Raw genomic sequence first — 14,693 nt, 5'->3', positions numbered from 1 at the left:
CGAAATCCAGTCCCTACCGGTGCAATCAAGTGCGCCTCACCTGCGCTCGAGCGCACTCGAGCCTATCCCAGCACATCCCGTGCACCTGCGCTCTATGTTTTCGTAGTTGACGTGAGCGCACAGTAGACCGACGCTCGATCGCACCTTACCTGCGCTAGAGTCACCTTTGCAACCAGCTTCAACAAACCAAAAGCTGTTAAGAAAAAAAAAAACATCTTTTGCAGTTCTTTTGTTCCATTTTTGTTAATATTTTGTTTTCTATTCAATTTTTATTCTTTGTTTTGTCCTTTTTATTTTTGTGAATATTTGATTTTCGTTAGTTAGTTTATTTTAGAATTTTTGTTTAGTGTATGCTTGGTCGGAGATCCCTGAACCTAGAGTTGATACCTTTACATCCCGACATTGATAGAACCTTTAGGAGAAATCGGAGAGCACCAATTGAGAGAGAAACTGTTGGGATAGGAGATAACATACCCCATAATGTGGAGCAGCCTAGAGTTGAGAATGACAATGCGAGAGCTGAGAATGCGGAGCAAGTTAGAGCTTGGAATGTGGACTACACCACATCGCTTAGGGATTTGTTTGCACCCATTACGACAAACTCCCCTTCGTGCATGGTGTTGCCACCAACCAATGCCACCCATTTTGATTTGAAGCCACACATCATCCAACTTCTACCTGGAACTTGAAAATCCTTACAGTTATGTAAAGAAATTCAAGGACATTTGTGCCACCTTCAAATTTCAGAATTTCTCTGAAGAGTCTGTCCACCTTAGACTCTTCCCTTTCTCACTGCACAATAAAGACAGGGCATGGTTGGACTCCAACACGCCTAGATCCATTACATCTTGAGAAATCTTGTTGAGCAAGTTTTACAACAAGTTCTTCCTAATGTCGAAAGTGAATGAAAGTTGTAAGGAGATTAGTTCTTTCACTTAGGAGGAAGATGAGAAGTTCTCTAAGAGTTGGGAACGTTTTAAGAATCTGCTGATAAAGTGCCCTCCTCATGGATATGAGAAGTGGAGACTCGTTCAGTTCTTCTTCTAAGGACTGACTCAATCCAACCATAGCATGATTGAGTCATTGAATGTTGTGCCAAATACTACCTAAATTAATAGATAATATTTAGTACGTTTTAGCTAGCAAGTGCACAAGATCAAAACAATAGTATAGTAGGCAAATACGAGATCATTCCCACGAGGATTGGTAAATTATGTTTAGAAGTAGATTCCTATTTAATGAAAAGATAAAATTCAATTGTCACGATTGAATTCAATAAAATAAAAGATAAACAAAAACTAAAAAGGATTAAGGTTTTGATATCCACCACTAATTATATTCAGCTAATATAACAATATGCCAATGCTTTGATCATGTTATGCATATCTAATGTTTGCCAACCTAAGGACATGGGTGTATACTCCTTAAGCTATAGATTTTCCTAAGCAACGAGTTAGGCATGGGTGTATACTCTAACTCTTTTATTTCCTAAAGGATTTAGCATGGTATATACTAAGTTGTTCTTTAGAAAAGCATATGTTCTATAAAAATCGACAAACACACGAGGCCTAGGGCATGGGTGTATACTCCCAGTTCCCCATGTTGATTAACCCAAGAATTGCGGTGTGGATTCTTTTGTTACTAAAGTTAAACCCAGGACTCGGTCATCCAAATTGATCCAACTAACTAGTTCATACCACATGCACATGTTGATCAGGCACACACATATGAGGAATTCATGCAAGCAGGTATTAATCAAGTTAAATAGCACAACAAGATCATCACAAAGGTGCCAATATTGAAATATTAATTAAACATAACTAGGGCTTCAATCTAGCCCTAAATAAAATATAAACTACATAATAAAAATAAAAGGGTGGAAGAGAAGAAAAACCCAAACTCCTCTTGATTCAGCCTTCAGTTCCTTTCCAGAGCTTGTGCCTCTTTCTCCACACCTATGCCTAGAACCTAACAGGTTTATTTATAGGCTTTAGAAGTCCTTGGAAAAGTAGTAAACCCTAGGGATTTCGTAGGGTTTCAATCCTATCACAATTTGGAATTTGAAAAACCCTAATATGGAAATAGGGACATTATAGCCGCCACTTGGAATGCCTCCTGCGCACGGGTGCGCTTGATCGCAGCCCGTGTGCGCTCGATCGCAGGTCTGCGACTGATCCTTCTTTTGGTCTGCGCTCGATCGCTCCTGGCCTGGCTCATGCAGCATCTTCTCTGGTATTGCGCTCGATCGCAGGTACCTTGCGATTGATTGCAGTACCAGGGAGCTCCAATTTTTCCATCTTCTCTTTTTGAGCCTAAATCACCCAGTTTTACTTCACTTTCTTCCAAAAGCCTGTAAAAACATCAAAAACACAAAAGGGAATTAAAATGGCCTAATTAACTACAACCAAAGGATTAAAACATGTAAGATAAGGGCTGAAAATATAAATATTTTAGCACTTATCATTGAACGGGGGGGCATTTTTAAGTCTGATGGGGGATGAAGCATATAAGGCATTGGACAAGTTGTCTGACAACTCACAGCGTTGGGATTTTTCAAGTTGTCGGGACTAGTCCACTCTTGCTCCCAAGAAAGGAGGCATCTATGAGATTAAGGAGGACACTGATTTGAGGATAAAGATAGATGCCATCACCAAGAAGGTCGACGCTCTCGCACTGGCCCAGTCCATCAATACTGCCAACACTTTCAATGTTGATAGTTATTCCATCTGTGGTAGTCCTATGCACTTAGCATAGAATTGTCCATCTATGCCGGCTTTTTACAAGTATCCTATGGAATAAGTAAACGCTTTCAATGACTATTAGAAGCAGTCAAATGGACCATACTTCGAGACATACAATCCAGGGTGGCAGAACCACCCTAATTTCTCATGGAAGCAAAACCAACTGGTGAATCTGGGAGGAGCCCCTCATCATGCTCACAATCAATACCCTCCCGGATTTCTTCCATCGGTTCTGACTCGTGGTCGCTCGGCCCAGCAAGCACCATCACCTGCTTACCAAGCTCCCACTTAAGCACCAGTGTCATTTTCACAGTCGTTTGAGGAAACTTTAAAGGATTTCATGAAGATGATTGGCCAATTCATCAGTGAAGTGATGAGTGTGACAATGGTAAACGCCCAAGCAATTGCCAATCTAGAGAGTCAGGTGAGTAAAATCGCAAGTCACTTGGGTGAAAGAGAGAAGGGAAAGTTCCCTATTTAACCCGTGCCCAACCTGAAGGGACAGTATGCGGTTGGAAGTTCTTCGGAAGCTGCGCACGGGCAGGAGCAAGTGCAATCAATTGTCACACTAAGGTCAGGGAGACAAGTGGACAATCAAGTGGTTCTGCCTGAAGAGAACCCTGCTGTGTCATAAGGGCAAGAGAGTGGCAACAAGGAGAAGAGAGATGCTGAGCCCTCTAAAGCAACACTAGCTATTGAGGACCCTCCTAGGTCATTTGTGCCTAAAGCACCTTACCCTGAAAGGTTGCAAGCACCTAAGAAAGGAGGGAACTTTGAAGACATTCCGGAGGTATTCAAGCAAGTCCAGATCAATATCCCATTTTTGGATGCCATCCAGCAAGTGCCATCATATCCCAAGTTCTTGAAGGACTTGATAACTGTCAAGAGGAAGACAAATGTCTCAAAAAAGGCGTTCCTGACTGAGCAGGTTAGCTCAATCCTGCAATGCAAGTTGCCTATCAAGTACAAGGACCCTGGTTGTCCTACTATCTCTTGCATGATAGGAGTCAGTCGTATTGAGAGGGCATTATTGGATGTTGGAGCGAATGTAAATCTTTTGCCCTACTCAGTCTACTTACAGTTGAGCTTAGGGGAATTAAAGCCCACATCGATGGCACTCCAATTGGCTGACAGGTCAGTGAAGGTTCCACGGGGACTAATCGAGGATGTCTTGATTAAGGTTAATAAATTTTATTTCCCCATGGATTTTATTGTGCTAGACACAGAGCCGGTTCTGAATGTTGGGATTCAAATACCAATAATTCTAGGGCGACCATTCTTAGCTATGGCTAACGCCCTAATAGACTGTAGGACGGGGGTAATGAAGATCTCCTTTGGAAATATGACAGTGGAGCTGAATATCTTTCATATCAACAAGCAATCACAAGAATTTGATGAAGTAAGAAATGTATGCTTGATAAAGGAGATCATGGAGGACACGTTTGAAGAATCAAGCATAGAGGACTCCCTAGAAGCATGCCTAGCTCAGTTTGGAGATGATTTGGATTTAGACAAGTTACTTGAGCAAGCAGATGCAATTTTGGAGCGTGCTCCTCTGGTGAGCAGTGAGAAGGAGGAGGCATCAGTACCCGAGCCTCCCAAGAAGGAACTTAAGCCCTTACCAGATAACCTCAAGTATAAGTTCCTCGGTCCAGCAGAATCTTTGCCTGTGATCATAGCTTCTGATTTAGTTGGTGCTCAAGAAGAGAAGTTGTTGGATGTTTTGAGAGAGTACAAGGTAGCTATCGGTTGGACGATTGAAGGCATAAAAGGGATCAGCTGTTAAGTTACAAAATATTCATATTTTAGCCCTTAATTTACACTTGTTAATTTCTTTGTCTTGGTATGTTGTGCTATTTTATTTCCTTTATGTGTTTTCTGTGTTTATGTAGGTCATGGAAGAAAAGAAAGAGCTTCCGAAAAGGTTCCAAGCTTAAAGGGCAAATTGGGAAGACCTAGAAGATATGGTTGAGCTTAACCAATCATAATAGAGGACCTATGATGTGGTATTTTTGTGTCCAAAAATATCAATAATAAAAATAACCCCTCGCAATAGGACGAATCTTTGTAGGATACGGCTATAGAGAGGGTGTCGAACCTCAAGAACTGCAGGGGTTTTGTTATCAAATTCGAAAGATTAAAATTAACTTAATTAAAAAGAGAATTTATTTGATTTTCTTTAAAAGTAAAGTGCATGAAAATAAAAGAAAATTAAAATAGGAGAGAGAGTGTAGGGTATTGATTTCACCTCTATCCACACAACAATGACTAATCATAATTAATCCCAGAAATTCATTCTATGCATGTTATAAATAAACAAGAAATTACCTTATTAAAGAATAAGCATAATCTATCTTTGGTTGGCACGGATCGTCCACCTAACAACTAAGATGCGGTATGACCAGTCTTTCCTAGGTATAAATTATCAAATTCTTTAACAGGATACACACAATCAATGAATAAGTGTAACCCATCTTCGATTGGCACAGACTGTCTACCCAAATTACACTAAACTAGGGTGTAGTACAATCTGTCTTCCCTAGGCATGGCCTATCAAATCCTATTGATGATATGTCAATTAAACCCATTGTATAACCATCATCCTCATAATCACAGAAAACAAGAATGATTTGAGATTAATAAAAGTAAAATACTTTCTAAGACAAGAGAAGAATTTCACAAATATTAATTTTAGAATTTAAGAACAATTGCATTTAATAATTAAGAACAGAAATCAATTGTAGCAATCCGCATAGTTATACAATCAACAAGCATAAATTGAAAATCTAGAAATTAAATACAATCAAACCATTGTGCGTGGATAGGGTTACATCAACACCCCACGAAAGGGTTTAGCTGCTCATAATCTTCTAAGCACCAAAGACAATTTACTGAATTTTTACTCTAAAAAGCGGTGTGTCTTTTTTCTCAATGCTTAGAGGACTATTTATAGGGATTAGGAGAACCCTAAAAACCCTAGAAATCCCAGAAAAATCGTAATTCAGTCTCCCAGTCGGATTGGGAGACCTAGAAAAACTTTTCTTATCAATTTCGGACTTCTTTTTGCCTCTGCCGCGCGTGTGCGCTCGAGCGCACTGTAGCTACAGTAACTCTGCTACAGTAAAATTGCTACAGCAAATTACTACATTATGCCACAGTGAATTCGCTACAGTGGTGCTACAGTACTTGAAATGCATTTTGAGCCCAAAATCAATGATTTTCTTGTATCTTTATTAAGCACCTGAAAACACAAAAATAAAACAAAATCAGACAAATAACAATGCTAAGGAATTAACATATGCAAATTAAGGGGCTTGAATGTGCAACATTCGGCACTTATCACACCTATATGATGTGGTTAAGTTTAATCAAATAAAGGACATGATTAAATCGGAATTTCTCTAATTTGAGTCAAATTTGGAATCTGCACATGTCTCGGTATTTTGACCATAACTTTCAGCTCAAGTATCCGATTAAGATGATTCTAGTGGCATTGGAATGCTAACTCAAAATTATACATATCATTGTGAAATGGAAGTTTCCTAATTTCGGATGTCTGCTATGCCAAACTCGTCCCGCAATAAAAGAACACAAATCGGGACGAATCCTACTCTGATTTTTACTAGGATTACTTCGTAATTGGACTAAGAGGTTGGACTCCGAATTTCCTAGGATTACTAGGGCTTCTAGGACTCTCTATTGTCACAATTACCTACCTAACTTAATAGGCAAATAATTGGATGTTTTACCTGCAAGTGTACAAGATCAACACAGTAGTATAGGGTGCAAGTACGGGGTCATTCCGACGAGGATTGCTAAATTTTGCTTAAAATTAATTCCAAAAATAAAATAAAACAAAGATTGGATTTGAGTTGATAATGATAAAAAGGTAGGACTTTGATATCCACCACTAATTATATTTAGCTAATATATCAATATGCCAATGTTTTGATCATGTTATGAATATCTAATGTTTGTCAACCTAAGGGCATTCGTGTCTGCTCCTTAAGCGATTGATTTTCCTAAGCAATGAATTAGGCATGGGTGTCTACTCTAATTCTTTTCTTTCTTAAAGCATTTAGCGTGGGTGTCTACTAAGTTTTTCTTTAAGAAAGCATAAAACTATGGAAATTGACAAACACATGAGGCTTAGGGCATGGGTGTCTACTACCGGTTCCCCATGTTGATTAACCCAAGAACCCGGTGTGGATTTCTTTTGTTACTTATGTTAAACCCAGGACTCAGTCATCCAAATTGATTTAACTAACTAGTGCATACCACATGCATATGTTGATCAGGCACACACATATGAGGAATTCATGAAAACAGGAATTAATCAATTTAGATATCACAACAAGATCATCACAAGGGCGCCAATATTGAATATCAACTAAACATAACTAGGGCTTCAATCTAGCCCTACTAAATAAATTAGTTACACATAAGTTTGATGTTAAACATCTTCATAAAATAAAATAAAATGAAGGAAAGGAATAAACCCTAAACTTGAACTTGAAGAGCTCCAATTCTTCTCCTTGGAAAAAGCATATCTATTTTAGAGGCTTAAGAGTCTATTTATAGGCTTTTAGGAATACTCTAGAAACCCTAAAAATTGTAGGGTTTGAGCCCTAGTTCGCACTAAGCTACAAAACCCTAAAAGTTGCTCTTTCCTTATTAAGGCTGGCGGCTGACTTGGCCATCACGCACGAGTGCGCTCGATCGCAGGGCTGCGATCGATACTCTTGGTGCTAGCGCTCGATTGTGGTTGCCTTGCAATGTGCCATCCTCGCTTGTAGTGCGCTCGATTGCAGCTCCCCTGCGATCGATCGCTCTACTAGAGCCTTCCAATTTCTAAAATAGCTTTTTTTAAGTCCAAAACTTCTAAGATTGCTTCTTTTTCTTCCAATGACCTACAAAATCAAAGAAAACAAATAAAGAGCTAAAATGACATAATTAACTAAAACTAATGGATTAAAACATGTAAGTTAAGGGCTAAAAATATGAATATTTTAGCACTTAACGCACCCCCAAAACTTACATATTACTAGTCCCTTAGCAATACAAAACTAAAAACAAAAATGAAAAACATAACAAAAAGATAAATCCATCTTTTGTGGGATGTACGATTGCATTTAGCATATGCAACAAGCCTTTTAAACGCCTAGGAATTCCCTAGAGGACGAGTGAAATCTCATGAGAGTTTTCTAGAAATGTTACCCACAAACATCATGCACAGTTCATGTTATTCCAAAAATTTAAGCATCACTTCAAGATCATGATTTTCATTCATTAGCAAGCTTAAAAAGATGAACTCCATCTTCACAATGAATTGGAATCCCAAAGTTCAATTACTTATAAAGGACATGCTAAAACATCACAAGTTTGAAAATAGTGTAAGGTGAACTAGAACAACATTATGAGGCTTCCAATTCTTTCCAATGTGTAATGTTTCTATATCTCAAAATTCACTGAAATCCCTATTAGAATGAACAACTATGGCATATTTCTTTTTCTCTCTCTCTTTTTTTTTTTTTTTTGGTCAAGTTGTGCAATGTTTGGTTCCCTTAAGCTTTCTAATTGACCCATGTAGTGAGTGTTAAGTCAATGACTCCCAAACCAGATCGTTTTAGGGCATTAGGTGTAGAGACACCCCTAAGGACCTACTAACTCGAGTCAAAAAGGCTACAAAACCAAACTAACCATGACTTCAATCACATCAAAAAATTTCACCTTCTAACGTGAACACTCAATGCTTTTGAGGCGAGAGGTCTAGTAACTCAGTGAAAAGCTTATTATATATATATATATGCCAAAGTGTCCATCTAATAAGTCATCCAATTTCATCCAAGATACAAAAACACACATATAAGACCTCATGTCATACCTCACAAATTATGTGCTAATGTACTTGTGTGATCAGATCAAACATGTGATTTTTCATTTGTCCTAAACAAGTAATCACTCTCATTAGATCATGTGTTCAAAATTTGAAGCTCACTGATGAATTCAAGCCACAATTCTTTTAGATTAACTTAAAATTTTAGGGCAAACATGAACATGCATAATTTTTTTTTTTTTTTTTCAAATAAACAAACAAACACACAAATCATGAAATTGGGACAAAGTGTGTGTAACAACATATGTGTCCCATACCCCCAAACTTAAATGACACATTGTCCCCAATGTGTCTAAATTAAGGAAAGAGTGTACCCAGGATATGGACTACAGTCTTGGAAAGCGTGGCTCATAGCACACTCCGAAACTTGAATCGAAGCACACTTGTCCCTGCAAAATAAAAAAACACAAAAACAAGTAAAAAAAAACAAAACTAATGATAGTTTAACTTAAAACACACTAAACAAAACAAAATAAAAAGATGAACTATGGGGTGCCTCCCATGAGCACTAAGTTTAACGTCTTCAGCCAGACGGTGGTCCCTGTTCAATGCTGTCTAGAAGAAGATGCTCCAGATGGTGGTGGCAACCGGCTGAGAATGGACTGCATCAGTTCTTCTAAGGCAGCTAGTCTTTTGTCCATTAATTCTTTATCCTCCCGAGCCTCCCTTCTTTGATCAGCCAACTCTCTCTGAAGGCCTACCATTTCTTCACTAAGTGAGCAGTACTGTGCTACATGAAAAATGATCGGGGCCTCCTCCTCTGTTGCCTCTGGCTCAGCTGCGGGTTCATCTTCGGCCATTGGCTCGACCTCGCTTTCTTCCGCACCAGCTGCTGGTGTTGGAGATGCCCATGGCATATGGGAGCAGCTCTTGTTCCATTGGGGAATGCCAAAGATGGGGGTAGTAGTGACTGGCTCATCAGCTGTAGTGCCCTTGATGCCTTTCTTCTAAAGGATGTAGGTAATTAAGTATGGGAAGGGCAACCCCCATGAGTGTGTGGACTCAACTCCTCCAATGTGCACTCCATTCCAAAATTTGTGAATTTGGTTCCAAACCATATCGGGAATGGAATACCAGGCATCTTTATGGAAGGCATAGAGGGTTTGGAGAAATTGATCTCGCCTTTGAGTTTTGTGCTCCAAGGGAAAAGCATTGCGGTGCAATATGGAGTCCACAAACCAGAGTCATTGAGGTAGCTTGGAAAGGCTACTGGCATTGTGATGGGCATCGGCATATTGCCCTTGGCACATGCCCTCAATGATTTCCGCCACATAGAATTTAGGTAGTTGCTCGGCTAGCTGTGCTATTTCTAGAGGGTGCTCATCATTGCATTGGAGGGCAGTGGCAATGTCGGCCCTTATCACTTCAGCTTCTCGGCCCTGCACTTTGGAAGAGAAGGTGGCCAGCCTGTCGCAGTTGTGAGATAGGTGGGCATAGAACTCGATCACCAGCTTTTGGTATGCAGTAGAGGTGACCGGCTTGAAAAGCTTCTTAATACCCCGGCGCTTGAATTCGGCGACCGCCCATTGAGTCACCTCAAGGTTTTGAAAATCTTCGCGAATGGAAAAAGTGGTCTCAAACAGTAGCTCCTACTCCTCAAAAGTTGGCGGGGGAGAAGGGGCTTGGCTATCGAACCCCCAGGAGGACGAAGCTCGAGTTCTTGGCATGATGAGCTTGATTGGGGACTTTGTCGAACACTTGGTGTGCACTGTGCTGACCAAGGTGGCTAAGGCATGGCAACAACTGCCCAAAACTCCCTGTAAAATAGTAAAACCCAACTCTTAGAGACAATGTGGGTGGATGAACACCCACAATTTGAAAAAAATGATGAAAAAAATGGAGGTTGGGGTTTAATCGGAGTTGGGGTGTTGATGGGTGATGTTTTGTGTGATATGTGATGATGGTGGTGTCCCTGGGGAGAATGGAGTCGTGGCGGTGAAGATTAGGTGCGGTGGTGGAGGTTGAAGGTTGGTGAAAGTGAAGAAAAGTGGTGGTGTACCGGTGGGGGTGTAGTTGCAGTGAGTGGTGTGTGTACGGCGCAGGGGAAGATATGAAGTGGAAGTGGGAAATAGTGACCTAAAATAGGTCATGTGGCCTTCTGCTCGAGTGCGCTCGATCGCACTCGCGCAATGGAATGCGTGTGTGGGTGTTGTGCGCTCAAGCCACACTTGGTGCGCTTGATCGCACTGACATAATATCAAACAACCAAAAGTTGGTTACTGCGCTCGATAGCACTCAGGGTGCGCTCGATCGCAGTAACAGAAAGGACCAGGGACTTGAAACACTAAAACACTTAAAGTAAAATAAAACACTAAAGTCACAAAGGAGAACAAAAATAAAATAAAACAAGGAACAAAATATAAAGGATATGCTATGGGGTGCCTCCCATGAGCGCTAAGTTTAACATCTTCAGCTAGACGGTGGTACTTTAAACTTGAAGCACTAGTCTTTTCTTCTCTTGCACCAAAAGGGATGAAGCTTTTCTGTTGCAAGGTGCTTCCCAGTGTTTACAGATCGGGGAGGGCCACTTTGAGTTTTCTCAAACAGTTTCTTATCTGGTGGGGAATCATGAACTGGAATAAAATAGGAAGAAAACTCAAGGAGTTTCTCTATCTTGATGACCTCAATTTGCTCATGTGGTAGCTCTAACAGACTTCTCTCTTGGCTTCTTAGGAATTCGGGAATAGATGTTGAAGAAGATTCAGTGCTCTCTTCCTTTTCCCGATGTAGCTCCTCTAGAATTTTGGTTTGCTCCCCATTCCCCTCTTCCACTTGATTTTTAACCACATCTTCACTCCTCAGTGTGACAGCTTGCGCATGATAGTAGGTGCATTCTTCCTCCATGTAATGCTCATTAGGATTGGCCACCAACTAACTTTGACACTCTTCTTCTTCTTTAAGTGTATCTGATTTTTGCTTGAGGTGGGCCTCCATCCATTCAAATGATTGCTCTCTTTCCTCCATGCTCCTAAGATGAGCCGCCGCATGTTTTGTAAAGTCAGCATACTGTTTTTCTAAGGCAGCAACTGCTTCTTGTAAGGCAGACCTTTAGGAGGAGGTGGTTCTTCTTGATATTGTTGATGTGGAGAAGAATTCAAATGATCATATATGGGAGATGGCTCCTTTTCTTGGTATTGCGGTGGCCAATAGGTGGAAGATGGCTCCTCTTGATATGCTTCTTCTTCTTTGAGACTATTGCCTTTTGGTTTGAAGTAGGTCTTCGTCTCCTCAGATGCTTACTATGTAGTCTTAATCAATGTATTTATCATATCTATAAGAGAAGGTGGTTCAGCCTGACATTGCTGTTGTGGAGCTGATTGAGAGGAATATGTATAATCATAGAATTGCTAAGATGAGTGATGTCGCAGTCCATGAGATTGTTGAACATGAATTCCGAGAGCTTGAGCTTGCCATGAGAGATTGGACTGTTGGCTCCATGTTGGGTTATAGGAATCAAAATAGTGGTCATTCCCTAATCTAAAGAATGATGTGTTCTTATGCCCATTAAATTTGTTAGAAATTTGTCTCATTGAAAGACATTCTCTAACATGGTGATAAGGGTCATGGCATAAAGAACATGGTCCATGGGATGTCGGAACGCCTCCCCACATGTGTGAATAAAATAACAAAAGGGTTAAAATAAAAATGAAACAATGAAATTTAAAAAGAAAACTTACTAATATGCAAATTCGAATGACCCTGCATGCAACAAAAGAAAAAAAAAAAAAAATCAGATCTATAGTTAGTGCAGTAACTGTGCCGCTCTCTGGATGTGCGATTGATCGTACCATAAGGTGTGCTCGATCGCCTTGGTTGGGCACTCGAGCACACGTCCAAAGGCAAAACAGGAACTGCGGAAAAAATAGAAAAAACAAAAAAACAAAAATAAATTAAAGGAAAAACCAAAATTGGAAATTGAAAATTAAAATAACACAACTAAAGGAAATTAATTCTAAACAAAATTTGCCACAATCCCCGGCAACGGCTCCAAAAACTTGTTGTCACAATTACCTACCTAAATTAATAGGCAAATAATTGGATGTTTTACCCGCAAGTGCACGAGGTCAACACAGTAGTATAGGGTGCAAGTACGGGGTCATTCCTATGATGATTACTAAATTTTGCTTAAAATTAATTCCAAAAATAAAATAAAACAAAGATTGGATTTGAGTTGATAATGATAAAAAGGTAGGACTTTGATATCCACCACTAATTATATTTAGCTAATATATCAATATGCCAATGTTTTGATCATGTTATGAATATCTAATGTTTGTCAACCTAAGGGCATTGGTGTCTACTCCTTAAGCTATTGATTTCCCTAAGCAACGAATTAGGCATGGGTGTCTACTCTAATTCTTTTCTTTCTTAAAGGATTTAGCATGGGTGTCTACTAAGTTGTTTTTAAGAAAGCATAAAACTGTGGAAATCGACAAACACATGAGGCCTAGGGCATGAGTGTCTACTCCCGGTTCCCCATGTTGATTAACCCAAGAACCCGGTGTGGATTACTTTTGTTACTTATGTTAAACCCAGGACTCGGTCATCCAAATTGATTTAACTAACTAGTCCATACCACATGCACATGTTGATCAGGCACACACATATGAGGAATTCATGAAATCAGGAATTAATCAATTTAGATATCACAACAAGATCATCACAAGGGCGCCAATATTGAATATCAACTAAACATAACTAGGGCTTCAATCTAGCCCTACTAAATAAATTAGTTACACATAAGTTTGATGTTAAACATTTTCATAAAAGAAAATAAGAGAAAGGAAAAGAATAAACCAGAAACTTGAACTTGAAGAGCTCCAATTCTTCTCCTTGGAAAGTATATCTATTCTAGAGGCTTAAGGGTCTATTTATAGGCCTTTAGGAATACTCTAGAACCCCTAAAAATCGTAGGCTTTGAGCCCTAGTTAGCACTAAGCTACAAAACCCTAAAAGTTGCTCTTTCCTTATTAAGGCTGGTGGCTGGCCATCACGCACAGGTGCACTCAATCGTAGCCCGTGTACCATCGATCGCAGGTCTGCGATCGATCCTCTTGGTGCTTGTGCTTGATCGTGGTTGCCTTGCATGTTGCGGTCGTCGCCTGTAGTGCACTCGATCACAGATCCCCTGCGATTGATCGCTCTACCAGAGCCTTCCAATTTCCAAAAGAGCTCTTTTTAAGTTCAAAACTTCTGAGATTGCTTCTTTTTCTTCCAATGACCTACATAATCAAGGAAAACACAATAAGGAGCTCAAATGACATAATTAACTAAAACTAAAGGATTAAAACATGTAAGTTAAGGGCTAAAAATATGAATATTTTAGCACTTAACACACCCCCAAATTTACATATTGCTAGTCCCTTAGCAATACAAAACTCAAAACAAAAATGAAAAACAGAAAACGAAAAGATAAATCCATCTTTCGTGGGATGTACGATTGCATTTAGCATATGCAACAAGCCTTTTAAACCCCTCGGAATTCCCTAGAGGACGAGTGAAGTCTCATGAGGGTTTTCCAGAAATGTTACCCGCAAATATCATGCACAGTTCATGTTATTCCAAAAATTAAAGCATCACTTCAAGATCATGATTTTCATTCATTAGCAAGCTTAAAAAGATGAACTCCATCTTCACAATGAATTGGAATCTCAAAGTGCAATTACTTACAAAGGACATGCTAAATCATCACAAGTTTGAAATTTGTGTACAGTGAATTAGTACAAAATTATGAGGCTTCCAAATCTTTCTAATATGCAATGTCTCCATATCTCAAAATTCACTAGAATCCCTATTAGAATGAACAACCATGGCATATATATTTTTTTCTCTCTTTTTTTTTTGGTCAGGTTGTGCAATGTTTGGTTCCCTTAAGCTTTCTAATTGACCCATGTAGAGAGTGTTAAGTCAATGACTCCTAAACCAGATGGTTTTAGGGCATTAGGTGTAGAGACACCCCTAAGGACCTACTAACTCGAGTCAAAAAGGCTACAAAACCAAACTAACCATGACATTGATCAGATCCAAAATTTTCACCTTTTGACTTGAACACTCAA

At 39.5% G+C, this 14,693-nt stretch overlaps 1 pseudogene; it reads left to right on the top strand.

Annotated features, from left to right (window-relative positions):
* The first annotated feature begins 3,126 nt into the window (after positions 1 to 3,126).
* LOC132167608 (uncharacterized) overlaps positions 3,127 to 14,693 on the top strand; it is a 103,903-nt pseudogene continuing 92,336 nt past the window's right edge.

This window comes from Corylus avellana, chromosome ca1 (genome assembly GCF_901000735.1).
Source record: "Corylus avellana chromosome ca1, CavTom2PMs-1.0".
NCBI lineage: Eukaryota > Viridiplantae > Streptophyta > Magnoliopsida > Fagales > Betulaceae > Corylus > Corylus avellana.
Note: the sequence above shows the minus strand (reverse complement) of the source record. Positions and strands in the feature narration are given on the sequence as shown.